The following is a 26,699-nucleotide window of genomic DNA, read 5'->3' as shown; positions in this document are numbered from 1 at the left end:
GGTGCCATTGTGCGGGATGGTCTTATCCGTTATTATGGTGCGTTCCCAGTACAGCTTGTGGGTTCGGGTCTCTAGTACTGCCTGGGGTTTGTACTTGTAGTATGGTACACTTTCTTTGGTCAACTGGTGTTTCCTCGCTAGCTCCTGATATATTATCTTGGCTACCTGGTCATGTCTATGAGTGTACTCGGTCTGGGTGATCAGCTTGCACCCCACGGTGATGTGTTGGATTGTTTCTGAGGGACCAGGTGACATCGTCGACATGTGTCATCTGACATTCCGGGCTCCTTTGCAATGTATTTTCTATAGTTTCTGGTGTTGATTACCTGGTTTTGGATGGCCAGCATGAATCCTTCAGTCTCGGGGGAAGAGCGTCCCGCTTGTGAGCCATGAATTAGAAGCAATGTTATCGATGTGATCTTGATGGAGGTCATTGTAGTGTCTGCCATGGAGTGTCTTCCTTGCCCATATTTCTAACTTCGTTTCTTGTACCGTCTGGATGGGAGAGGGTTCCTTGCTTAGGTTGAGTGGAGTATACCACTTATCTATCTTCCTTATGGCTTGGTGGAATTGTGCTGCGTTGTTCTCGAAATAATCCTTCAGGTTAACTATCGCTGTTTTCTGTTGCTCTATCAGGCCCCTTCCTCCCTCTTTCCGAGCTATTGTTAGTCTCTCCACTGCTGACTTCGGGTGGTGTTGGTGGCTCTTGGTCATCACTGTCCTTGTCTTTTGCACGATATCTTCTAGCTCAGTGTTAGTCCAATCAATGACCCCAGAAGGTGTATGTTAGTACTGGAGCTGCATAGGTGTTTATGGCTTTAACTGTGTTCCCCTCCGTTCAATTTTGCTTTCATCACGCTTCTGAATCTGATGATATTTTTCGGTCAGGCACTTTTTGATTTCCTTGTTCTCTAACTGCTGAGCCTGCATCATCCCTAGGTATTTGTAGGTCTTTCCTGTCATAGTTTCAATCCCTTTACCAGTCAGCAGCTGGTAGTTTCGACCAACTAATTTTCCCTGGTGCAGAGTGTGGGTCTTGCATTTGTCTAGACCAAATTCCATCCTGATGTCCTTGCTGAATTCTTCGGTGATCCGAAGTAGTTGCTGGTGTTGCTTCTCGGTTGCTGCATAGAGCTTGATGTCATCCATGTACATCAGGTGGGTGACGGTGTACAGGTTCTTTCTTCCTTCTTTGAGGTTACATCCATACTTGCTGCCGTTAAGCATGGTGGATAGCGGGTTGAGTGTTAGACAGAACCACAGTGGGCTCAGAGCATCTCCCCGAAACATTCCTCTTCTAATGAGGATTGGCCTGGTTGTGATGTTCTCAACCTTAATGGTGGTACTACATTTTGCCATTTTTGCTTCTAGAAAATTTGTCACTATCGGATTGACCTTGTAGATCTTCAGGGTCTCTATTAGCCAGCTATGAGGTAAGGAGTCGAAGGCCTTGTGGTAATCGATGTAGGCTGTTTATAGGTTGCGGTGCTTCATGTAGGCTTGCTCCATAACTGCGGCATCTTGGTTAATTGCTCCTTGCATCCTTTTTGCTGTTTGGCCATTATGTTCTGACTCTCTAAGTTGGTCTGATATCTTCTTGGTTATGCAGCTGGTCAGGATCTTGTACATTGTTCGGAGGCAGGTGATTGGCCTGTATTTCACCGGGTTTCTTGTATCTTCGTCTTTAGGCTTCAGATATGTGACTCCTTCGGTGAGAAACTTCTGGATTGCCTCCGGGTGCCTTATCATTCGAATGAACTGCTCTGCTAGGTGTTTATGTTTGCAGGTGAGCTTTTTGTACCAGTAGTTGTGGATGTTATCAATTCCTGGGGGTTCGCCAGTTGTGGGTGTTCCTGATCGGCTGTTTTACTACTACTTCTCGAATCTCCCACTCTCTCTTCTCTTGTATGTCCTTGGTTTTCTTCCATTCTACTTCTATCCAGGGTGCCCTGCTGTTATGTCTTACTTCACTGCTCCAGATATTTTCCCAGAACTCCTCGATCATCTTCTTCTTGGGTGATCTGTTTCCTGCCTTCTCATCTTCACCCAGTTTCCTGTAGAAGGCTCTTTGGTCCTCATCGAAGATTCAGTTGTTTTTTTCCCTCCGGGAACTCCTTGTATCGGTGTAGTCTCTTGCTGAGTGCGAAGAGGTTCTGCTTCAGTGTGTCCTATTCTCCTATTCTCTGATTTCTGGTCTCATGTTTGCTGTGGATGCTGTCTCTCTTGAGGATGCTCTTCACCTTTCCAATCAATTTCTTACTTCTATTACCCTGTTGGTACTGGGTCAACTGACCTATCTTGACTCTGAATTCTTCTATCTTCTGCTGAAGTCTTCTTTCCCCAAGCTGGTGGTTCCTTCTGTTTTCAGTTCTTCTGCTGCTGGTCTGTCGTTTCTTTTCCATTAATCCTAGTAGCTACTATGGCAGCACAGTATACAGCTGTGTGGATAGCCCCCAGTGTTGCACCATTGTTGTCAAGGTAATGTGGCATTATTTTCCGATTGAGGTGGTCTGTTACTCTCCACAGGATTTTATTTGGCCTCTGCTTAGGTATCAATTGGGTTCTTATGGGGTCCAATCTTTTGAATTCTGTTAGGGCCTTCTTCAACCCATCTGTTCTGGATATCATGACTTCATCTCTTTCAACTTCAGCTACTCTGGGTTGTATTTCTTCTTGCTGTTCCTCCTCTTTTTCCATGATATGCTGTTCCTCCTCTGGTTCCATATTCTTTGTGCTTTGTAGTTCATCGCTGACATCCTACTTGATTTTTTCCAAGATGGCAGGAGCTATTAGGTTCTTTGTGACAATGGTCTTTCTTTGGTCTGCCAATTGTTGTTCAGTGACCTGAATATCTGGGTATCGTTCCAACCACTTGGTATGTAGTCGCATCTTGTACATTGTCATATCGGTCTCAAGCCTGGTTATTTCATAGTATACTCGCATGATGTATGTATTCATTTCAATGTTTGCTTGAATGTCTTGCTTGGGAGACTGTCTCCAACTTTTTGAACCGACCCCTCTGCCTAAGGCCTGAATGCGAGTGACTTTATCCTGCGCCACACTCGATGCAGTATGAATAATACTGCATTGAGTATTATTATTAGCCATATGGACAAGGAAGCCTGAGGCTTATGCTGCACCAGCCGGAAAAAAAAAATAATAAATAAGGCTAACTTTAGAAGTGTCTATAAATAATCGCAATTATTCAGGAACGTGCCTCATGTTCATTGCTGCCATTAGACCATCATTAGACCTTCTGTTTGATGGAATTTATCATAGTCTTTATTTCGAGTAGGAAATGTTATCACTTTCACAGAAAAATTTAGAACAGTGTTTCCCAAACTGGTGTCCGTAGACCAGTTCCAGAGGATCAGCGAAACAAAGGTCGACCATATACAGTACACACAAACATATATGCATATAACATGCATATGTTATATGTAGGGGTCTGCAATCTTTTTTTGATATTTGAAGGGGTTCATGATTTTTTTTTTTTTTTTTTTTTTTTTTGACGGGATCCATAGATCTCAGTAGTTTGGGAACCACTGATCTAGAAAATTCCACTGTTGTAGCTTTGAGGCCAAAAGCTCTGCCTTATTCTTCGGCATTCAAGATCCCTGATGAGGTCATTAAGCTCACTTTCTGTGATTTTGTTGTTCATAAGGATAAAGGTTTTGACAGAATGGTGGATCCCTTGACGTAGACAGTTGCTGTAAGTATATATGTAGGGCAGCACCTGGAACGTTAGTTCATCTCTGCCTCGTTTCACTGTAAATATAGAAAATTGTGGTGTGTGTGTGTGTGTGTGTGTTGAACTGGCTGTTTGGTTACTTGGAATCAGCAAGCCGGAAATTAATAAGATTAACCTCAAAACCATGATGTAATCAAACAATACTTTGAGGTTTTCAGGGTAAACAAAACAGGTAAGGTAGAAACACTATCACGTCACGGGAGCTCACTTGTATATGTGTCAAATGTGTGGGAGCTATATTTCCCATTTAGTTTATTTCTTGAAGACTCACTGTTGTCATTGGCTGTATTCATTAGATAACATGTCGGCCTCCGAGGCCAACTGACATTTTCAGGAGCTCAATATTTCTGTTCGAACAGAAATTTCATTAGACATTATAGTGTGACAAGGGGAAAATGGAGGAAATGCTAATAGAAAATTAAATTACAAGTAAGTAAATCTGTTTTGAATGCACAAACCCAAAGAATATCCAAAAACAAATAACATCGAGGACGTTGCTCCTGTGCCTATTCTGAAGCACCCTCCACTTTTACAAGCTACTTGCCATACTCACTGCAAATGTCTAGTCACATAGACTCTCAAAAATGCCTAAAGGAGGAAAATAGACGAACAGTATTACAATTAACAAATTTAGAGGATAAACAAGTTGAGCATTTCAATTTGTACAGCTCATAATAATTTGTTACCAGTTCAATTTTTAGCATTGAGAAGTAGTTTTTTGTTATTAAATTTAATTAAAAAATTTTGTTTTGTATTTTGATAGAATAAATCCTTAGTCAAAATTAAACACAGTATTTCAGCGTTCCTTAGCCATACAACTAATTTTTCCTTAGCGCTCATTGAATTTCGAAATTGTTTATTTTGCCCTTGTATGTCATCCTTAATTAGATTATATAGAAATTAAATTCTTTTTTAATAATAAAATAGCAAATTCTTAAAAGAGAATTTGCTATTCTTTTTTATTCATCCGTAAGTATACGTTAAAATGATTTTCATCTTAAGTCCTGCAGTAAATGATGGAATTCGCCTTTTTCTGTTCTTTTCCAGTTTACCTCATGTATACATTGCCTACTCCCTTTTGGTTTCCTGGCTATAAGAAAAGCACATGCATTTTCTCTAAACCTTCTTCAAAATCTGAAGATGAATTGTAGCACTTCATGTCACTTCAGCTTTTTCCCTTGTTTTCAAGAGAACAACACATATATAACGTTACAGTAATGTTTCTCTTATGACCAATTTCACAGTTTACACTAAACAGTAAAATGATGTGCAGTCCTGTGAAGTGATGTTTCCACTCATAATCTCATTAAATTAAAAAAAAAAAAAAACAAATATCGAATATTAAAGGTTATATACAAAGTCAAAAGAAATAAATCAAAAATAACAAAAAAAAAAAAAACTATGCGGTACCATTAAACCAACATACATAACTTTACAAAAGCCCAGAAGCAGGTACAAACCTTATAAACAATAGGTTAAATGTAACATCCAGAAAGTTCAGCAATCATTAGTAACAAAATTACATTCAGTCAGTCACCAATAAAAAAAAGTCAGTCAGTTAACAGGCAGCCGAGCAATTTGAGGAGTACACAGGAATTTATCAGAAAATTGAGTTGTAGGTCAAACACTTGTAGAATTGCAAAAACAGCACATGTCCTAAAATTGTTGAGATTTTTGTAGATCTTTGATGTTGATTTTTGTAAATTTTTTGATGTTGAGATTTAATTTAATCAAAAGTTCAGTTGGAGGCAAAGGTGGTACAGAAGGTGATAAGTCTTGGGCAGAATCCAGTACATTCTGGAGTGGGAAAGATGACGAAGATCTTGTTTAAGACAATGAAAACTACAATGAGGTCAATTTATTCTGTTAGTTAGAAGATAAGCAAATCATGGAAAGTGGACGTCACTGGAGTGAAGTTGAAGAGTTCTGAGCTGAATTTGAAGCATTAGAAGCTACAGTAATTGCAAGCCTTTTAGTGAAGGCTGCCTTAGCAAAATCCTAAAGGGCATGATAACTAGTGGCATTTGATACAAAATTAGGTTCCAATCCTGATGTAAAGTTGGGAATTGCATTCTGCAGAGTTGATCGAAATTCATTGTATGAGGAGCATGAATAGAAAACATGCTGCCAATCTTCCACACTGCCGTAATGCCAGAGTTCTGTAGGAGGCAAGTGAAATTTAAACAGTTTCTGATTTAATGATCCATGTCCTGAAAACAAATAAGAGGTAAACAAGTCAAGCTAAACCAGGTCGTAGCTTTTTATCCGAGTGTAGGCTTCAGAAAAAAATTTGTGTTACGCAACCCAGTTGATGTGGTATCCCACCTACTCTGCCACAAATTGATCAACTCTTGCCAAATTCTTTGTCATTCTGCTTTAACATCAACTTGAGTTTAATAGAAATTGCAAGGATCTGAGTGGGGACCTTAAATTTCAGGTGAAAGCATATGCCTCTAAAAATTATATAGAGATCGAGCGGTAACATCCCAGCTAAAACCTGCAAAGCAGGTGTTGAAACCATTCAACAGATCTTCAAAATGTAAAGTAACATAGTATGCTGGATTGACATCAGTTTTGATTGAAATTTTACTGTCCCCACCCTATGGAACCAAGTGCCAACAGCATAGCAAACCATAGGGAGGAACACAGAGTTATAGTAAATATCTTAAGGATATTCTAGAAAGACCCCAGTCAATTCTAGAAACACTGACAAGGGCACCAATGAAATTTCTAATCTTAATGCACAGATCAGATAAATGAAGGAGAAAATTTAACCTACTGTCAATAGTTATTCCCAAAAGTTTAATTTCCATTACCAGAGTGGTGGTTGATGAACATCCAATTTAAATCCCCAGGGGCTCACATCTAGTGAGTATGGGCTTGGCACACCCAGGGTCCTGAGCTGGATATCATCATTCTTCTCTTTCTTGGTGATTCCCTTCTACTTTTCTCTCTCTCTCTCTCTCTCTCTCTCTCTCTCTCTCTCTCTCTCTCTCTAAGGGTAACTCAGATTTTTTTTTTTTTTTTTTTCTTGGCTGGTGCAGCATAAGCCTCAGGCTTCCTTGTACTATATGGCTATTAATAATAATAATAATAATAATAAAGCTAAGGACCATAATTTTTCTGTTGCTAGGATTAATTTTTAACTTGTTTTCAAGTGTCCATTGTTGGAGATCAGATAAAACTTTCTCAGAAGATAGTTCAATTGAAGATCTTGAATTGCCACTAACAATGACTGAAATCATCCACATATGTGATGATCTTCACATTGTCAAATGTTCAAGCAACCGAACAAAATTCCAGAAAAGTGGTCCCAAAATGGAGCTTTAGGGACACCCTCGAAAGACCTGGCGCAAAATTTGTCAGTGCTTAGATCTGATGGTGATAAATCTGTTAGAAAAATAGCTCTTAATTAGAAGATAAAGTTGCTGGGAACATTTGGCATGACGTAAACTTTCAAGGGAACTTTCCCACCAAAGGGAATTAAAATCATTTTTGAAGTCAATAAAGATAGCTAGAATATACTTGAAACTGCAGTATTCAACAGAAGAAATGAAGTCAACAAGGGCATCCTCACAGGACCTTCCAGAAGTGAATTTGTATTGATTAGGTGCAATTAGTCCTCGTTCAAATAAGTTGTTTAATCACAGGGAAATTAGATGTTCCAATAGCTTTCCAAGGTTGGCCAGTAAGGCTGTAGGCCGATAAGACCTTGGTTCCTGATAGAGCTTGTCTGGTTTCCTAATCAACGTGATAAGAGCAGTCTTCCACAAATCTGGGAAAATTCCATCTTCTAAACATTTATTGAAAAGTTGTAAAAGTAAACTAGGCTTAATCTTGGCGAAATGCACAATAAAGATACTCTCTGGCATGTCCATTCCTGGGCATTACTGAACTTTTACTTGCTTGACCACTGTATCCAACTTGATGGCACTAAAAGGCTCAGTCTTAATCATACAGAGAATTGCAGAATGAATATTAGTGTAAAAATCAGAATCAGAGCACACATTGTCCTGTAGAAAAATATTATCTAGAATAATATTTACAGAGTTGTGCACAAAATTCTGTTCCATGTTTCCTTCTTTCTGGTAGCAATCACCTTCGCATACCATTTCTGAAGATCAATGTAACAATTATAAAAGGTGCTAACATCAGCCTGAGACAAATGATGATTATGCTGATATGTGCATCGAGCATGGTATACCTGTTTCCAATGGGAAGTCCATTCTGATGACCACCAGGAACAGGTTCTGGAATTTACATGATGCATTCATCAGAACTTTTTGAATCTGTGATGCAGCTTCAGTCACAGACATGATGTCAAAATGAGAGTTAATCAGTTTGGATAAATCAGCATTTACAGAGTATTCAAATATATCTCAATTAATATGATTAATTGAGAAGCGAATGAAATCAGGCACATAGACACTTCAAAGTGAGGGATGAGAAGGTATGGAGACAGAGAAATAAATTGCCAATGATCGCTAGCATTAGTAGAGGCATATGATGCAAAAAAGGAAGCTTATCCCAGGAACTAGTCCCAGAGCAGAACGCGAAGAGAGAGAGCGGAAAAAAAAAAAAAAAACCCTTTCCCATTTCACCCATCCATTCATTCCAAATGTTTGTCTAGTTCTGCCTTGAACTTATTTAAGTTGCCAACCTCCACCACATCAGATGGAATTTTGTTCCAACTATCAACCATTCACTGGCTAAAAGAGAATTTCCACACATCTGTTCTACAATTGTCTTTCCTCAATTTAAATTTATGTCCCCTCAGTGAGTAATCTGAGCAAAAGGAAGAATCCCATTAGCATTGAGTTTGTTCAATCCATTCAAGGCCTTGTACACCTCAGTTAGATCACCTCGCAGGTGCCTAGTCTGTAGAAGCTGCAATTTGCAGAACTTAAGCCTTTCTTGGTAACACCAACCCTTTGTTCCACTCACCAATGTCGTTGCACAAATTAAATTACTTTATAAAATGTAAAATTAAATGTAACATAATTTTAGTGCACAGTAGGTATATACTATTGCAATTACTTGGATAATTAGTATTATTACTGTTCTTGCATATCTCTTAATATTGCTGTGATAGTACTGAGAAGAGGCAGACTGGCCATAAGACTTGCCAGTGAAACCCCAGTGGGCCGAAGGCCATTGTGATTTTTGTCATAAACACTAGTATGAGGCCACTAAAAGTCTTGATGGAATGAGGAAAAGAAAACTAGAGTAAGGTGAAGAGGGGGACTCCCCCAGTCCAGCATAAATTGTTAGGAAAAAAACAAGAGTGGGTGAAGACCATCAGACCAGGGTTGCTAGCTGGCCTGTGGAGTCCCAGGCCAGGGCAGAACGAAAAGAGGGAGGGGAAACTCCTTTAAATTCTGCATCCTGATTGTGGAAAGGAAGGGGGCATCGATCAGATGCCAGTAACAGGTAGATGGGAGAGAGAGAAAAAAAATAATAATAAAGTTTTTCATCCTTCACAAGGATTTTTATCCCACGCAGGACAGAGAGGGAAAGAGTAGTAGGAGAGTGCTATTGCTACTCCAGATCCAGGAACTAGTCCCAGAGCAGAACGTGAAGAGAAAGAGCAAAAAAAAAAAAAAAAAAAAATTTATCATGAGACATTCATCATTTTGCAGTCAGCTCAAGTCCTAGGTTGGTGGTCATTAGTTCTAGTCAGGTTTAGGTGTCTGTGTATGGTGAAAACTTCCTTAGCAAATGTTTAGAAGGCCTTCAGGTTGTCAGTCGTCATAATAAGTTGGTCAATATGGCTAGGGTTAAGGTTTGTCACAATAGTTTTCAGTTTTGCTCGCTGCTCTTCATATTGAGTGCAGTCAAAGATTGTATGGAACCAGTTCTCTTTTTCCCCACATCCGCATTGATCCTGTTCTGAGAGTCCCAGCTGAAATAGTTTCTCATTAAGGGAGCCATGCCCTGTTACCAGGAAAGACATTTCAAGGCTCAGTGAGAACCACCTTGCCACTACTTTAGTCATTGTAAATGTTACATCTGTGAGGAATCTTTGTCACAGTCCTGAGGTTCGAGGTGTCCCATCTGGTCTGCCACACATTGACGGGCTCGAAATACCGAGGTTTTTCTTTAGATATATGTTCCTCAAAGGAGATCTACATATCCAGAATGGAGGTGGGGAGTCTTTTCTTGAGTCTAAAACAGAGCCCTTGGTAGATAATGAAAAGATCTAGGGGAAGTGTCCCTGAAATTACCTGGATGGCAGCCGTGGATACAGTGCAGCAGATCCTGTGGGTGGTAAGAATCATGTTTCTCTGGATGGTATAGAGTTTATTTCTCATTCTTACCAAGACTGCTTGGTGAAACCATGCTCCTGCAGCGTATGATACAATAGGTAGAAAAACCACCTTATAGTATACCAGGAATGTTCTTTTAGAGAGGCCCCAGTCACTTCTGGATGCTCTAACAATGGCTGCAGTGAACCTCTTAACCTTAGTGGCCATTTGCTGCAGGTGCAACAGGAAAGACAGCTTGTGGTCAATTACCACTCCTAAGACTGGTTTGTAGTACCAGGGGAAGTTGGACGCCGTTGATCTTGACCTGAGAGGGCCACCTGATATCTAGTTTAGTTTTGAATATGATCAGGGTTGATTTGTAGTTAGTGGTTGGACATTTGTTTCTATTGCAGATCGAGACCTTCCTGAGACTATGATGGTTAAATCATTAGCAGAGGCTATGATTTTTGTGTTGTCAAAGGTTATGTAGCCAGTCTTGTAAGACCATATTCCATATCAGGGTTCCCCCAGGACAGACTGCTGCACTTGGTGATGTCTTGACTTTACTATTATTTTTCTGTTGAAGAAATAAGATCTGAACAGTTTTGTACAAGTTGAAGGAACATCCAGCCACCTGGAGGTGGTCCAGGGCATTCTCCCACCATAGATTATCAAAGTCCTCCTCGAAATCGATGAAGATCGCTAATTCGTATTTAGACTGAGACATTTCTAGGTGGAAGACACGGTCGGTAAGTGCCTCCTCACAAGAAGGAGAGATGAGCTCTTTGTCAGTGAAGAGATTGGTGATCCTTAAAGCCATTAGGCATTCTAGTATTTTGCCCAGATTAGCTAAGAGCCCAATAGGCCTGAATGGCTTCGGGTCAGTAAGTGGTTTATTGGGCTTTGGTATGAGTTTAATCAGTGCCACCTTCCAGTCATTGGGGAAGCACAAGGAAGAGAGACACTTGTAAAGGAGTAGGTGTTCTGGTTTAAGTCTACAGAAGCACATTATGAAGACATACTCAACACAGTCAATAACTCGACATTTATTTGTGTTGATTCGTTTGAGGACTGTTTCCAGCTCCTGCTAAGTAAATGGTTCCGAATTGCGGAAGATATTCTGTGTTCCTCTTCCTGATTGCTGTATGGTCAGGGTCATCTTCAGAAGGGTTGTCATTAGGGAAGAGCCTGTCAAGGATAACATTTGTAGCGTCTGTACAATTTGTTGTTTCCTGGTAGTTAGTCCTGACTGATCTATGTATGTCTGCAGCGCAGGTCTTTCTGTTATGATTTTGTACAGAAGTCCCGGAGTTTGCATTACCAGACTCTTTGACAAAGGTAGTCCAGGTTTCTCTCCTCCTCCTCGTGGCAATAGCTATTGTATAGGTATTCTTTTTTGTGGATGTAGTCATTATAGAATTGGGCTACACCTTCAGCAGGCCAATCTCAGTGGGTTTGATACAGTCTTCTATCCTGATATGTTTATCATCTAAGATTAACAAATTCCCTGTTCCACCAAGAGCATGGTTTATTGTTTGGTTTTTTCTTACTAGTTGAGTGGTACACTGCTTTCGTCAGAGTTCAGTGAGTCTAGTTGGCATTAGACATTAAAGTTTTGCAAGGTTTGGTTCTGGGTAGTCCAGCTGGATGGTCTCGTCAAAGGCTTTCCAATCAATGGATCTTACAGAAAATCTTACAAACTCCCTCGATTCAATGATTGGTTAGTCATCGTGTTAGGTGGAAGAGTATGACCCTATGGTCACTCGTGGTCCAGTCTGAAATTGGTGACCCAAGGTGCATAGATCATTGGTTGAGTGTTACATCTATGTTTGATTGACCCGTGCTGCTGGAGGATGTGGTCAGTTGGTCGGGTTGATTATGTACTGTTAGATTTCTAGAGGAGATAAGGTCCTCAATTAGAAGCCCTCTCAGATCAGGAGTAGGAGAATGCCAGTAGATGGGCTTTGCATTAACATCAGCTGTAATTATGTGCTCTTGTTGCCTAAGAAATCCAGTGCATGCTCCAAGTAGTTCAGCAGTTCTGCAATGTCTCTTGGCGCCTCTGTAGCCAGGTGGGCAGGAGCAGCAGTGCATAGCACACGCTTCTTGATTAGACCGGGGTTCAAGCCTGTGGCCACAAAATATGGAGGATGCGGCAAGATCAGGGAATGACCACCGCATATCTCCGGAGCAATATGGCCTTAGTTGCTAATGCTCCTAAACAACAGCAATGTCTCTTGAGAGTGGACAGTACAGTGAGATAAAGTAGAATGAATATTGTTTCGTGGTGAGTTGGACATATCTTAAACTGTGTAGAAAGTCTGGATTACCAGGATGTCCAGCTCTCTATTGAGTATAACAATACAAGTCTTTGGGTCCTCTTAGGCTGGATCAGCCTTGTTTTTAGTGAGTATCCTGTGATCTTGTGGCTGTTTCCAGCATGTGCTTTGGCCGCAAACGGCTCCTGGACACAGAAGACATCCACTGTGTTGTCTTCTGCTGCTTTCTGAATTTCATCAGCAACGGCTCTCAAGCAATGCCCATTTATTTGCATCATTTTGAGTGGGCGAGTTTGGGTGGATTGTTGTTACTAACTGCTTTGGTTGGTTGGAGTACTAACTGCCGAAGCAGTCTGGGAGAGCTGAATTAGGGTGAGACAAGTGTTACTCATTAGCGGTCCTTAATCTTGCCATTTCTAATGCTCTGATATTCTGGGCATGCTGCAGCCTTTATTGAGCAGTTGTGAACTTCACACCTTCTTTTTTCAATTGGCATAGCAGGATGGGTCCTCCTTGCTTTGCACACTCAGCCTGCACATGTCTACTGTGACCACAAGTTGGGGACTTGTGAGAGCAGTCAATGTATGACCATACCCAAGGCAGAGGAAGTATTTCGTTACCACGGTAAATGACCTGAATTTATGTGAGCTGCATCCGATAAATACCCGGAAAGGGACATTGCTCTTGAAGAGTGTAGGCAGCTAAGCTAATTACTCGGTGCATGGTTGTCCCAGCAGTTGTCTCCATAAGAAACCTACAGGAAATGTTAGTGCTAACGTCTTCCAGCATGTCCCCCAAGTCCATCAGGTTTTTGTAATACAACTCCTCAGTAGTGAGTTTACTTGGAACATCATGGATGAGTATAGACGTGTTGGTGAGTTTTGGTAGGCTTGAAGAGACCCCAGCAGTTTGGAATCTGGTGGCTGCCAAAATATTTTCTAGGTCTTCTTTGGAAGTGATTTCCAATAGCACTCCTCGGTTTCTGATGGGTCTCAGTGCTTTTACTTTGAACATTTTGAAGTCACTCCTGAGCATATTTTGTACGAGCTCCTTAACGTCACCACTGGTTTTGAGGCCAAACTCACTAGCAGAGTTGGTAGGGGAAAGGTCTTTGCCCAAAACATTGGCATAGGTCCGCAGTGGAGGGCCTTCGGCTCCTATGCTTGAGGACCGTTCTTGAGCTTCTATGGGCTGGGAAGTGATCCTGGAGAACGTGTTCACCACTTTTTCCCAAGAGATCTGTCTTCGGGTGGAATTCCTCATTGGCGGCTTTAAGTTTTTCATTGTCTAGAGGAATGCAGTGGTAATTGTTTCAAGTCCATCCCGGAGTTCCTGGATATAATTTCCTGCCGAACTGGTGAATCTGTTACTATCTTTATTCAAATAAGAAGCCAGGTTTTTGTGCAGTACAAAGACAACCTGATGGAGGGTTGCCTGAGAAGTGTCATTGGTGACAGGGGTGGTATTTGGGATAGCTAGTCTGTTGGAGGCATGGAGCCCAGTTGCAACAGATTTGTCAAAGGCTGTTGGCTTGGTGGTAATATTAGCTGGTGCTGTTGACAGAGATGGAACAGTAGACGTCACCGCTGAAACCCCAGAAGCGGGGTGGCTGTGACACCTTGAGATACTTGTGCACATCTATCCAGGGGAGCAATTCCTTCAGAGGGCTCATGTTGTGCTCAGGAGGCCAAGTGAATCAGTTTGGAAGTAGGGTTGCAAAGGTTGGAGGGCAGTGATCATTAGCAAGGGACTCCAAGGTGGAGGTCGCTACAGGAGTGGAGATGCTGAAGTCCAGTTCAGAAGAGATGCCCTCATCAGGTTGAGGAGCAGAGGATCTGCTGGTTCCATCACCAGGCAAGGGATTAGGAGAGAATGGAAGAGGCTTACCCCTGGACCTCCTCTTGGTCTTCTTCCTCCTAGGTTTGCCTCCAGATTTGGAAGAGAGAAGGAGCTCTGGGTCATATGGCTCTTCGGACGAAGAGTTCATACCATCATGAGAACTCATTGTAGTATGCAAATTGCCTGAATGGGATTAAAAATTCACGGTTGTAGCGTCACTTGAGCTCATAGCATATGATCAGTTTTGGGATGAGAGTTCTATATCCCAGGAAAGAGTCTCCTGAAAGGTTCAATTCTCCTGATTTTTGTGAAGTTGGATTAAATCGGTAGGGGGGCATGACTGGTTACGATATTAGCATACAATGCCCAGATGTGTCAAGTTTAATGGTTCAAGGAGAGACTTACCCATAATGTACACCTCAAACAAAATAGATAGTAATTCAGTTCAATCCAGTCATCAGTCACATCACAACAATATTATATCCAATTGTTATTTGAGACTAGAGTTAGTATTAAAGTGGCTTACAGCAGCAAGGTGGGAGCAACCTGAACCTACGCCACCTCGTGCACAGTCTCAGCAAGAGGAAGAATGCCACCAACATCCAGCCTACTCACTCCATTAAATGCCTTAAACACCTCAATCAGATCCCCCCCTTTGCAGGCACCCAGTTTCCAGACAAGAGTACCCTTCCACCCCCCCCCTCAACAACCCAACCACTTGCCCCAGCAGATCCACATCCCGCCCCCCCAAAGCGAGGCATCCAGACCCTTGTAGATGCAGCCTAACCATGTTCCCTGCACAAGGGGACAATCACCTCCCCCATCCCCATTGGCAAAGTTTCCGCACACTAACAAAACCCCATTGACTGCCCTGGTAGCAAACCCGCACAGCCCAAAACATAACACATCTGGCTTCACAACCACCCCCAGGCCCCTCCCACCCCAAGTGCAGAACCACACAGTTGACTAGCCACTCTGGGGCCACTGCCACCCGTATGCAGTTACAGTGCACTCGTCAATGCCAAACCGCCACCGACCTATCCTTCCCATATCTTGTTGCAGCAGCTCTCTCCAGTTACTGTCACTAGCCACCCTACGAACCTGTTCATTATCTGCAAACCCAGACACTGATCCTGATACACCCCCATCAATATCACCAACAAACACTGAAAATAGCAATGGACACACCAATAACAATAGTCCAAGAAGAGCAGTGCCCACCCTCTGACCTCTGCCACTCAATCACTCCCCTATTCACAGCAGCAAATTGCCCCCAATGAAACACTGCCCCAATTTGCACAGCAGTTCTTCACTGCAGAACAGTATCAAAAGCATTCTTGAAATCCAAGTACACAATGTCAAAATTACTCCCTGCATCCAGTCTCTTTGTCACCATGTAGTAGTAACCAATAAGATTGGTTTAAAAAAAAAGTTAAACATTCTTAACATGTCCATGCTGTGATTGCCAAATAACCACAAATTATGTCAAGAGATGATCCCACGTTACTTCCCCAGTCATGACTCCATTACCCTCCAGGAGCAGAAGTCAAGCCCACAGGTCTATAATTGCTATTATAAGATAGAATTTGCACACTCTGTTGGCTATGCTAACAATCTTGTTAATCTTATCTATGGAAACTCCAATTCAAATAAAGAATGTAGAGATTACAATGTTTTGGAAGCTCTAACAAAGTATAAATTAAACGTATCCAGGACTTTAAGATAGTGCATATTCTACTCAAAGGCAAACCAAGTTAAAAATAGATATCTGGTTGTGAGGAGCCGGAAGATTCTGTCTCTGAAGTGGACTATTTGGGGTTGAGCTTAGAGGAGCAGCTATTTCATACTAAGCACAAGGGGACAATCACCTAAGCATGTTAAGCAACTGAAAACAAAGTTTTTGTATCCATGTGTGCATATAATTATATATAATTTAAACACAGAAACTTCTGTGTTTAAATTTTATACAATATAACCAACTAACATTGTTACCAACAAAATTCAAATGGGAAGCATTCAGAGAAATAAAAGAAGCTAGTAAGCTTTTCATACCAACTAAGAAATACAGTTCAAGGCTTAGACCTAAATGGATATTAGATGAACTAATGAGACGTGTGGCAGAGAAAAAAAAAATGCATGGGATGCATATAAATTATGAGGTGGTACAGAAGCCTATGGTACATATAAGCTATTCTGCAATCAATTCAAAAAGACATTAAGCAAGCCAAGGCAGATTAAGAGAAATTTCTGGAAAGTAATGCCAAGAGTAGCAGCAAAGACTTGTTTACTTATAGTAATTGCAGAAGGAAGGGGCTGAATCATATTGGTCCACTTGATGTTTATAGTTTAATTATTGATGATCCTGCTCAGGTTGCTGACAGGCTGAATAAATATTCTGCATCTACATTTTCACATGAGGGATTTTTTGGGTTGGGGAGAAGCCAGAAATCTATCACTTTACTAACAGGGAGATAACAATTTTGTTATAATTGAGAGGAAAGTGGAAGAGAAAAAAAAAGTGCAGCAGTGAATGAGATCTATGCATTATATTGAAGGTGGCAGCAGAGGTAAGGTAAGCAAACCCTTAGCCATAATGATGAGAGCATCTTTGGATTTAGGAGAAGGTCTCTGTGGACTGGAGACCTCCCCCTAAATGTATTCCCAATTCACAAAGGTGGATGAAAGGGTGACATGAGTAATTAGAGACCTGCCAGCTTAACCACTGCTCCAGGAAAAACAACAGTCATTGGTCAAAGAAACAATACAGGACCATCCAGACAGGAGTGCAGTTTACTTTGTTACATTGAGTTTGTTATAAGGCCATTCAAGGCCTTATACACCTCAGTTAGATCACCTCGCAGGTGCCTAGTCTGTAAAAGCTGCAATTTGCAGAATGGGTTTGTTAAGGGGATATCCTGTCTGATCCATTTGAGTGGATACTATGATGCAGTGACAAAGAAACTGGATGCAAAGACCAATCTGACATCACACACCCAGAACCCAGGAAAGCCCCTGACACAGCTGCACATAAGACTGCAGCACCAGGGGAAAATCACTGCCACGGACAAAGGGGTGGCTGAGTGGGAGAAGATAGAGCAGCCACCACCACACCCCGTGGACCGGTGTTACCAGTGGGGTCCCACAGGGTTCGGTGTTGGGCCCATTGCTGCTTTCTGTGCTGACGAGGCACATATCAGGCTCAATTAATGATTCTGACAAGGGCACATTCTCAATGGCCAAGCCTGCAGATGACACAAAGGTTAGCAGGGTGGCACCTGCTATGTGGTTAATAACAGCAATGAATACTGCTGCAACAAAATCCAGAAAAACTATACAGATGGGCCGGGAAATGGCAACTGAAGTCCAACACCGACAAATGCAATGCTGCATATAGGCAGCAGCAATCCCAGAACAATGTATCAACCGTGTGGCACTACACCAAGGGCAGCGGAAAATGCAAAGGACCCATGGCAATTGTGCTGTCCACGAAATTCTCTGAGCAGTGCAAACAAGCAGCAGGACAGCCCATAGGGTGCCGTCAATGACACACAGGAACTCTGCCAGCAGAGACAAGGAGATGACCATCCCACTCCACAAGATCCTGGTTAGGCCACATCTTGAGTACTGTATACAGGTCTGGAGGCTGCATTCCAGGAAGAATGCAGATCTGCAGGAACGGGCACAGAGAAAGGCAATAAGATTGGTGAGAACAATGGTGCACTTCTACCAAGAAAGACTTTAGTTTTGTAAATTGCAGTATCTGGAGACTCAAGTAGATGAAATGGTGACATGAGTAATTACAAGACCTGCCAGCTTAACTCCTGCTCCAGGAAAAACAACGGGTCACCATTGTTTTTCCTGGCCTTTGGGCACCTCAATTAGGTCACCTTGCAGGTGACCCGATTGAGATGCCTAAAGGCTTGAAATGGCCCGAGAAAACCAAATGCCGATGGGAACCCTTGTCCCTGCCCAGACCATGCACATGAGTGGGCACAAACTCAAATTCAGGTAGAATGGCTGCAGAATATGTGCAAAAGTTTGCCCTCAGCCAAAGGACAGCTGACTGCCGGAACAAGCCTCCATCCATTATTGTGAAAGTGGACACTCAACAGTCTAGCACTCTCTCTGTTGAGTGTTTAATTGCGCTTTGGCGCTTCAGCTTTTAAAGACAGAACCAGGTCTGGCTCCACGTGCCAGGGACGGGCATCAGATTGCAGTTGAAGAGTTCAGCTGCTTTCTGATGGCAAAGTGACCTGACATAAACAACATACTACACTCACAAACATCTCTCTTATATTTACTTTTATTCTTTTCTATTCAAAATTTCTTGTTTATACACTTAGCTTAGATTATGAACTTAACTTAAAATATTTTTTTTTTTTTTTTTTTTTTTACTTCTCTTTTCAAAAAATGTTTTGTCTTCTTATTTCTTAGCTATCTTTTTATTTATCAGGTCCACTTTACAGATTTTGTTTTAAATGATTTAGGTGGAGATGGGCATTTGCCTGGGAACCACCCTGAACCAGTACACACACACACACACACACACACACACACACACACACACACAGTCCAAACAGCGAACATATGGTGCAGATGTGGAAAACCACATGTGGCACCTGACCCTAATACTATGCACACTATGCAGTCCAAACAAATTTGTGAAAGAACCAAACAAACCATTTGAGGGGGTGGAAGGGCAAAATAGGATTTTTTCTTCTTTTCTCTAGCCCAACACTGCACAAGCCCAATCTCCTGTATCTTTCGCCACTATTAATACTAATAAAATAATATACAGTAGTTGTGCAGTTGAGCTGTACAGTCCAATCCTTCGCCACTATTAATACTAATAAAATAATATACAGTAGTTGTGCAGTTGAGCTGTACAGTCCAATCATACAAGAGGAATTTGAGAAAGCGATATCAATGTTTGATTTGCCAGAGCAGCTGGAAAACTGTTGAGGTCTGTTAAAAATCTTTGTTGTTATTAATAATAAATTATTATCATCATTAGGCATATGGTGCAAGGAAGCCTGAGGCTTTTGCTGAATGATGTTAACCAGTGCAGGACCCCTGGCTGTGCCAAGCCATACTCCCCAGATGTGAGCCCCTGGGGTTACTTCCCATAATTGTCCTCAAACAACAGAATGTGCACTAAACCAAAACTTAGACTTTGAGTTTAGATCTGCAGGAATGAGGATATTATGAAAACCCAGAAAATTCAGTGTAGATTCTAGATAATTAAAGAATTATTTGTCTTCGGATGGAGGGCAATATAATGAGATAATATGAAATGGCATGGTAGAATTTGTGACAATGTTATAAGTTGCAGTTTGGTGACAGAGACATTTATGACAGTTATATCAATTTTGTTGTTTAATATAACAATACAAGTCTTCAGTTCCTAGTGAGCAGGTTGGATAACTTGGGTGGAGAGAAAGAATATCCCACGATCTCTCAGTGGCACTTCAGCAAAATATGGCTCTTGAATAGTGATAATGTCTGAGTTTTGTTCTGCTTTTAATCTAATCTAGTCAAAGACAACTCTGGAATGATGTGATCTGCACAAGTTTCAGACTAATAGACTGAACACTAGGCAAATTTGTACTATCAACATGAACAAAAACGGAATTATTTACACTACAATTGAACAAATTATTACTCATTGGCAATCCTCATTCATGCTGTCTCCAAGGCCTTTTTGTAGACAGGACAGTTGCTCTCTCACCGAATGGTGGAAGTCACGTTTTCCTCTCTTATAATTAATACACGACTCCTCGTTTAACACATGGCTACCACGTGCGCACAGTGACTGCAAGAACTGTCTGCGAACAGTACCGAGTGGTGTGACCGTATCCCAATCAGTGAAAGCATTTCATGACAACAGTTTAGGGTCTGTGTCTATGGCAAGAAATATGCACTCCAAAGTGACTATACATTTGTAAATCCTGAGAGGAAAACTAGCAACCCAGTTGACAGATGAATTTGACTTAGCTTTAGTTGAGAAGTGAAAAAGTCTCATTCTTAACCACCTCAAATGTAAAATCAAACTCCAAAATTTTTATTATATAAATTTTCAAATATCTCTTCATGTATCAATCCATAGGGGCATCAAATCAGGACAGTGGGGTTTCCCTTGCAAGGAACACCAGAACTGATACCAGCAGATGTAAAAGACTAAAAGGAGGACAGACACTCAAGATATTTTTTAGGGGCCTAAGAGACTTGACCTTAACATTCTTTAATTCTGATTTAAGAGTTCTTGCCATCAAAGTTTTAATGTCAGCACTTGACTTACAATCACTGTTTTCAGAAGCTTTAAAAATTAAAACATTGTCAGATTTTGGTTTAGGAACATTTTCAGCAGAATGGACAACATCAGCAAAGGTCGCAACAGAAGAGTTGTTAGCAGCTGTGTCATCCTGCAAAGTTGAATCGTCCGTGATAATCGGGAAGGGGAACATATCATGTCTTAATGTAGGTTTAACCGTAGAAACACATTCACAGATTGTTGGGCCAAACAAGACACATTTGTTGTTATACTGCAAAATGTATTTATAACTCTTTCCACTTTTTTCTTTTCTTTGGTACGTGAATTAATTTCTTTGTTTAGGGCTTTTAGCTTTTCGCTCTCTACAAGGAGAGAAGTTGCAGCTATCTCCAGATTGAGCCCTCTATTCATTATAGCATTAGTAAATTGCTTGGTAATCTTTTTCATTCATAAGAAAGGAAACTAGAGAGATCCTGTCTCATTTTTGCAATTTTTTCATATAAAATAAGAACATCCTGCCCAGGATCACTTGCCTGAGCATTTGTTAAATTATTTCTCTCATCTGCACCTGCAATTCCAAGTTTATTACTCGAATGGAGACCCTTCTGTATTTCTTTCTGAAAGAGAATCACTAGCAACTTTTGAAGATGAAGTTTCCTGAGAGGCAATAGTTGTTTCCAGTGGTTGACTCAGTGGCACTTGAGGGGTCAGAGGTTTTGAGATCTCACCAGAAGATGGCAACAGAGGAAAGTCCTCAGCTGCAAAGGATTGTTTATCATCCATGTTAAACCAAAATCAAAGCATATGCCTAGTGCAAATTTAAAGTCTAAAAGTAATGAGACAGACAAAAGAAAAATTTATCTGGAATCCTCTTCAATCTTTGAAGAAGTCCGGGAAAACAGGTAGTAGTAGACTCTTCAGTTCGCACTCTGGTAGCTGATCATGGCAAAAAATAGGCATACAGAAGACCTTTCTGCAAATGAAAACTTGATTCATGCGTGCTATTACTGCTGGTACTGGGCAGTGGTAAGTGTGTAGGAAGGGAATAAACTCTAGAACAAGGAACAATATGGTGAGAATGATAGCTTAAACACTACACCTGTCCATCATGGAAGGGGGAAAAGAGCCCCAGATCAGACAAAGGAATGGCCATTTTCCAAAGTTATGGCAGCGAAGCAGAGTGATCATAGACAATAGCAGTGAGAAGAAAATTGAAGATACCTGATAGAGTCCTAATAACACAAAACTATGCTAACCAACAGAATCCTCAAGTTGTAATTATCCATTTGGTAAAAACTGCACTTTAAATAAGAAATAAATCCATAGTACTGGCACAAAAATACAGGAGCTAAAAATAACATGTCCACTACGCTGCAGTTCACACAACATTCTTCCCACATCTTTGTGTATATCAAGTTGATGTTCATCAGAGTACAGAAAAATGGTCAGGTGGTTCAGGAATAGGTATTACTTCACTGTGAGGCATGGGACGAATTGCAGATGGTATTTTTAGATACGTCACTGCCCACTTTTTCTTCATTGTTATCCCTTTTCTAATAGGAGGCACCATACAGAAGTAACAGTCTATGACATGATTTGTTGGCATCATGTATATTCAGCAACAAAGAGTACTTTAAATTTTACTAATACAAAGCTATCCAAGCCACAACAAGATGTCCCCAAGTCAAGAATGTTAACAAAGGAGAAAGATGCACATCATACACAGAATAAACCAACTGATCAAACTGTGGAAATTGATGAGAAGTTGAATAATGAAGATGCAGTTCTCCTGCTACATGCTGTGATGAGATTGATGTTGCTTGTCCAGTTTTTTCAAAACAAGAGAAATATAAACAGGATCAAGGGAAAGCAAAACGATCAATCCACAACCTTAACCCAAGTAATGCAGAAAATCATTCAATGGAATTGTAGAGTCCTAAGAAGCAATCTTGATGAATAAATATATTTAATGTGCCAACACAATCCTGCAAGCATTTGTCTACAGGAAACATATTTATCATCAAATTATACCCCCCACTTCTCATGGTATACAGATGTGGCAGATGTTCTCAATCTCCAGCAAGAGGAGTAGCAGCAATTTTAGTTCTTAGTAATGTACCATCCAAACCTATCCAGCTTTGCACCACTCTAGAAGCAGCAGCCGTTCGTATTGTCTTGCCATTCTCACTCTTGTCTATTTATAGTCCACCAAACATTCCATGTTCCACTGCAGGACTTGACAATTTACCAAATCAACTCCCCACCCTGTATGCTTTCTAGGTGATTTTGAATGGTCATCAATCCTTTCTGGGGTTCCCCCGAACATAGATTGTAGAAGGAGGATGATTGAAACCATACTTGATAACCATCACTTAACATTACTGAATATTGGTGTACATACGTATACACCTGCATACAGGATCAAGTTTGATGCCTCCATAGCCAGGTGGGCAGGAGCAGCAGTGCGTAGCACACGCTTCTTGATTAGACCGGGGTTCGAGCCCGTGAACACCAAATACGGAGGATGCGGAAAGGTCAGGGAATGACCACCGCATATCCCCGGAGCAATATGACCTAAGTTGCTAATGCTCCTAAAAACCAGACAACAAACAACAGGATCAAGATCTATGCTAGACCTGTCCATATGTTCCTCGTCCATTTATCCTAGCCTTGAGTGGACAGTATTAACTGACCTTCACAACAGTGATCACTTACCTATAATTTGCAAAATACAGACATATACAAACTGCTTCCAAACAATGAATTACATGGAATTTTCGCCAAAAAAACTGGGAAAAGTTTTCTAATACAATTCAATTTGATAGCCACTTGATCCTTACTGCGTCTGTTAATAATGCCACTATGCATATAATAGAACTGCTTGGAGCTGCCACCAGCACAATACCGAAATCAAATATTACCAAACAAAGATATAATGGTTAATGGACAAGGTTGTAACATTTTTTGTCAAAATGCTACAACGCAGAACCTTATAAATTGTAGAAGACTGAAAGCCTGAAGCTCGTTGAATTCATAGAAAAGCAAAGCAGAATGCGTGGATTCGATTCACTTCTACCATCTACAGAAATACTGACCCCAGAATAATCTGGAGAAAGATCTGTATCCTCAGTGGAAAGTGTCAACAAACCAAGGCCCCAATCCTGTCCTGGAAAGGTTATTTCTTCTCCAACTGATATTGCAGAGGCACTAGCTGAAACATTTGTTGGTACTTCATCCTCTTAGTCTTATGAAGACTCATTTAGATACAAAAAAATGTCTGTGGAAAAATATAAAATTAACTTTGTTACAAGCCAATCTTATTCCTGTAACCTGCCATTCTGAATGAAGCTCTCCAGAATTCTTGGAGATGGACAAGGTAACATAGCATTTTCTACAAAATGCTTTGCCATCTCAACTCCCTCAAAATCTACACTACTGAAATTTTACAGCAGAATCTTTGAGGAGAACGTTTACCCTGATACATGGCATCAGTCAATAGTGGTAACCAGAAAAAAATGCTTCCCCCCCCCCAGTAGTTATTGTCCTGTATCTTTGAACAGCTGTTTAGGAAAGATACTAGAAAAGATGGTTCACAGGAGTAGACTTTTCTGGATTATTGAAGATCAAGGTTCTATACCATGCCACCAATTTGGTTTCCGCCGTAACAGGTCTACAACTGATGTCCACATTAAAGTTGAAGCTCGCATTCGAAATGCTTTTGTCAAAAAACAGCACATGGTAATAACTTTTGATATTACCAAAGCATTCGACACAACCTGAAGATATGGAATCCTCCAAGACACACACAAACTTGGACTGAGAGGTAACCTGCGGCGATTCACTCAGAATTTTCTCCATCTCATAACCTTTCAAGTAAGATTCCAGAATGAGCTGTCCAAAATTCACACGCATGAAAGAGGAGTACCTCAAGGATTTATTTTAAGTGCCACACTTTTTTTATTACATACCAGTGACATTACTTGAGACATCCCAACTATGGTGAAAACTTATATATATATATATATATATATGCAGACAATCTTGCTATTTACTGTCAATCATTGAACATGGCTACCATTGAAAGACAACTGCAGATAGCAATAACCAAAATTGAAACTTGGACAAAATGTAATGGCTATCAATTAACTGATGGGAAAACAAGTACATTTCTGTAAATTGTGATCACTTCATCTAGAACCTCCTTTAAAACTGAAAGGCAGAGAAATACCGATGACAGATTCCATAAGACTGCAGACCCCCCGGCGTAAAGTGAAAATCGCCAAAAAGTGGAACATAGCCTTTTTTCACTTGAATGTGTATAAAAGCCTGATAACATGTTTACACTATTATATGTTGTAAACAGACTGAATCGCCGACAATAAAATGGTGTGTGATGCCCTTCTTGGACTCTGCTGAACGTGTCATGCTGAAAAAGAGGAACAAGCAATGCGGTCACGATTAGATTATGGAGCTATAGTATATGCTTCTGCTAAAACCAGCATCTTGCGGTCTCTGAACACCATCCAACACAGTACCCTTCAGTCTGCAATAGGTGCCTATAGAGCCTTGCTAGTATAGAGTTTATACATTGAGTCATATCACCCTTCACTTATCTTAGAAGGCAATGTCTACTCCGCCAATACACTGCCAAAATAAGAAGCTCTCCATCTTGTTGTTGTGTTAGCACACACTTCTTGATTAGACCGGGGTTCGAACCCGTCACCACCACCAAATACAAAGGATGCGGAAAGGTCAGGGAATGACCACCGCATATCCCGGAGCAATATGGCCTTAGTTGCTAATGCTCCTAAAAACCAAACGACATCAAGAAGATTTCCAATGCGCTATAACAGACTTTTTATGTCAATTATGTATAGTGAAGGAGGATCTAGCAAGAAAAAGACTATGCCGAAACCTGAAAATGCTGCTTTAGATAGTGCACTTTATTTGTGGTTCCTTCAGAAGTGAAGTTTAGGTGAACCAGCGCACAGGTTGACTGAAAAACTTTAAATTGAGACATGGTATACGTCAACTAGATATTCAAGGCAAGAAACTTTATGCAGACAAATTGGCAGTGGTGTCCTTTAAGTTTGCTTCAGTTATAGCAAATTACAAAAAACAAAACATTTATAAACGTTTTCTTTTTTGTTGATTAGCTGGGCTTATTATGGAAAGCAATACCGAGAAAAACCCTAGCCACTAAAAGAAAAATACCTGCACCAGGTTTTAAGACAAGAAAAGAACAAGTTACAATTGCTATGTGTGCAAATGCTACTGAGGGACACAGATTGCCAGTGCTTGTTATCGGCAACTCGAAAAATCCGAGAGCATTTAAAAATCTTTCTAATTTTCCCGTTTTGTATAAAAAATCCCTGGATGGATGTTTCTGTTTTCCAAGATTAGTTTATAATTTTTTTTATTTAATTAATTATTTAATTTAAATCTTAATTATTTAATTTAATCGTAAGGTAAGATTAAATTTATTTAATCTTGCCTTACATTCAATTATCTGGAAAATTTGGCTATCCAGAAGAAGGCTGACATCAATTATTCCGGATAAGTGATGCTCTACTGTACTTCGTTCAGTGGTCAAAAAATACCATCTGACATCTTAACATCTGACAGTCACATGCCAACTATACTTCGGAAGCTCATAGTCTATATGGATGGCTCTAAGTCCTACTCACATGTAGGTGCAGCAGCTGTTATTCCCTTCACATGTAATCTCAAAATCCCTTCCAGTTGAGTGCGGCATACTTTCTGCAGACCTGTATGCTATATAGCTTGCATTAAGTGAAATATGTCAACAGTCGTCTCGTTCTGTCCCAGTATAATCTGATTCACTCAGTGCCATCTCAGTCATACAGGGTAAACAACATTCTCATTATTCTCTTCTACAAGAAATTGGCCTTCTTATCAACCGCTGTCAAAAAAAAACACTGAAATAACTCTTTTCTGGATCCCAGGACACTGGAATAAAAGGCAATGAAAAAGCAGACAAATGCAGCCAAGTCAGCATCACAACTGCCGAACAAAACAAGTATAGTACCATACACTGATTTTAGGCCATTTATTATTAGAGCAAGTGACGATGAATGGGGCCAGATATAGAGAAATCAAACCAATAACAAACTCCAGAAAATAAAACCGAATCCACAAATATGGAACTCAATCATCAGAGAAGAAGTAATGCTTGCCAAACTACAAATTGGCTACACTCATCTTACAAATTATCACCTACTAGCTAATGAGAATCCCCCTCTCTATGTTTTCAATGCCAAGTTCATCTTACAGTAAAACACATCCTTTTGGTA

The 26,699-nt window shown here is 40.6% G+C and overlaps 1 protein-coding gene across 1 annotated transcript in view; it reads left to right on the top strand.

Moving 5' to 3' along the window:
* The window catches only part of LOC150089540 (abnormal spindle-like microcephaly-associated protein homolog), a 309,620-nt gene that overhangs the window by 264,393 nt on the left and 18,528 nt on the right, over positions 1 to 26,699 (top strand). The gene's annotated exons all lie outside the window — the stretch shown is intronic.

This window comes from Mastigoproctus giganteus, chromosome 2 (genome assembly GCF_048544385.1).
Source record: "Mastigoproctus giganteus isolate SK-2022 chromosome 2, ASM4854438v1, whole genome shotgun sequence".
Taxonomy (NCBI): Eukaryota; Metazoa; Arthropoda; class Arachnida; order Uropygi; family Thelyphonidae; genus Mastigoproctus; species Mastigoproctus giganteus.
The sequence above is the reverse complement of the archived record's forward strand: the minus strand, read 5'-3'. Positions and strand labels throughout refer to the sequence as shown.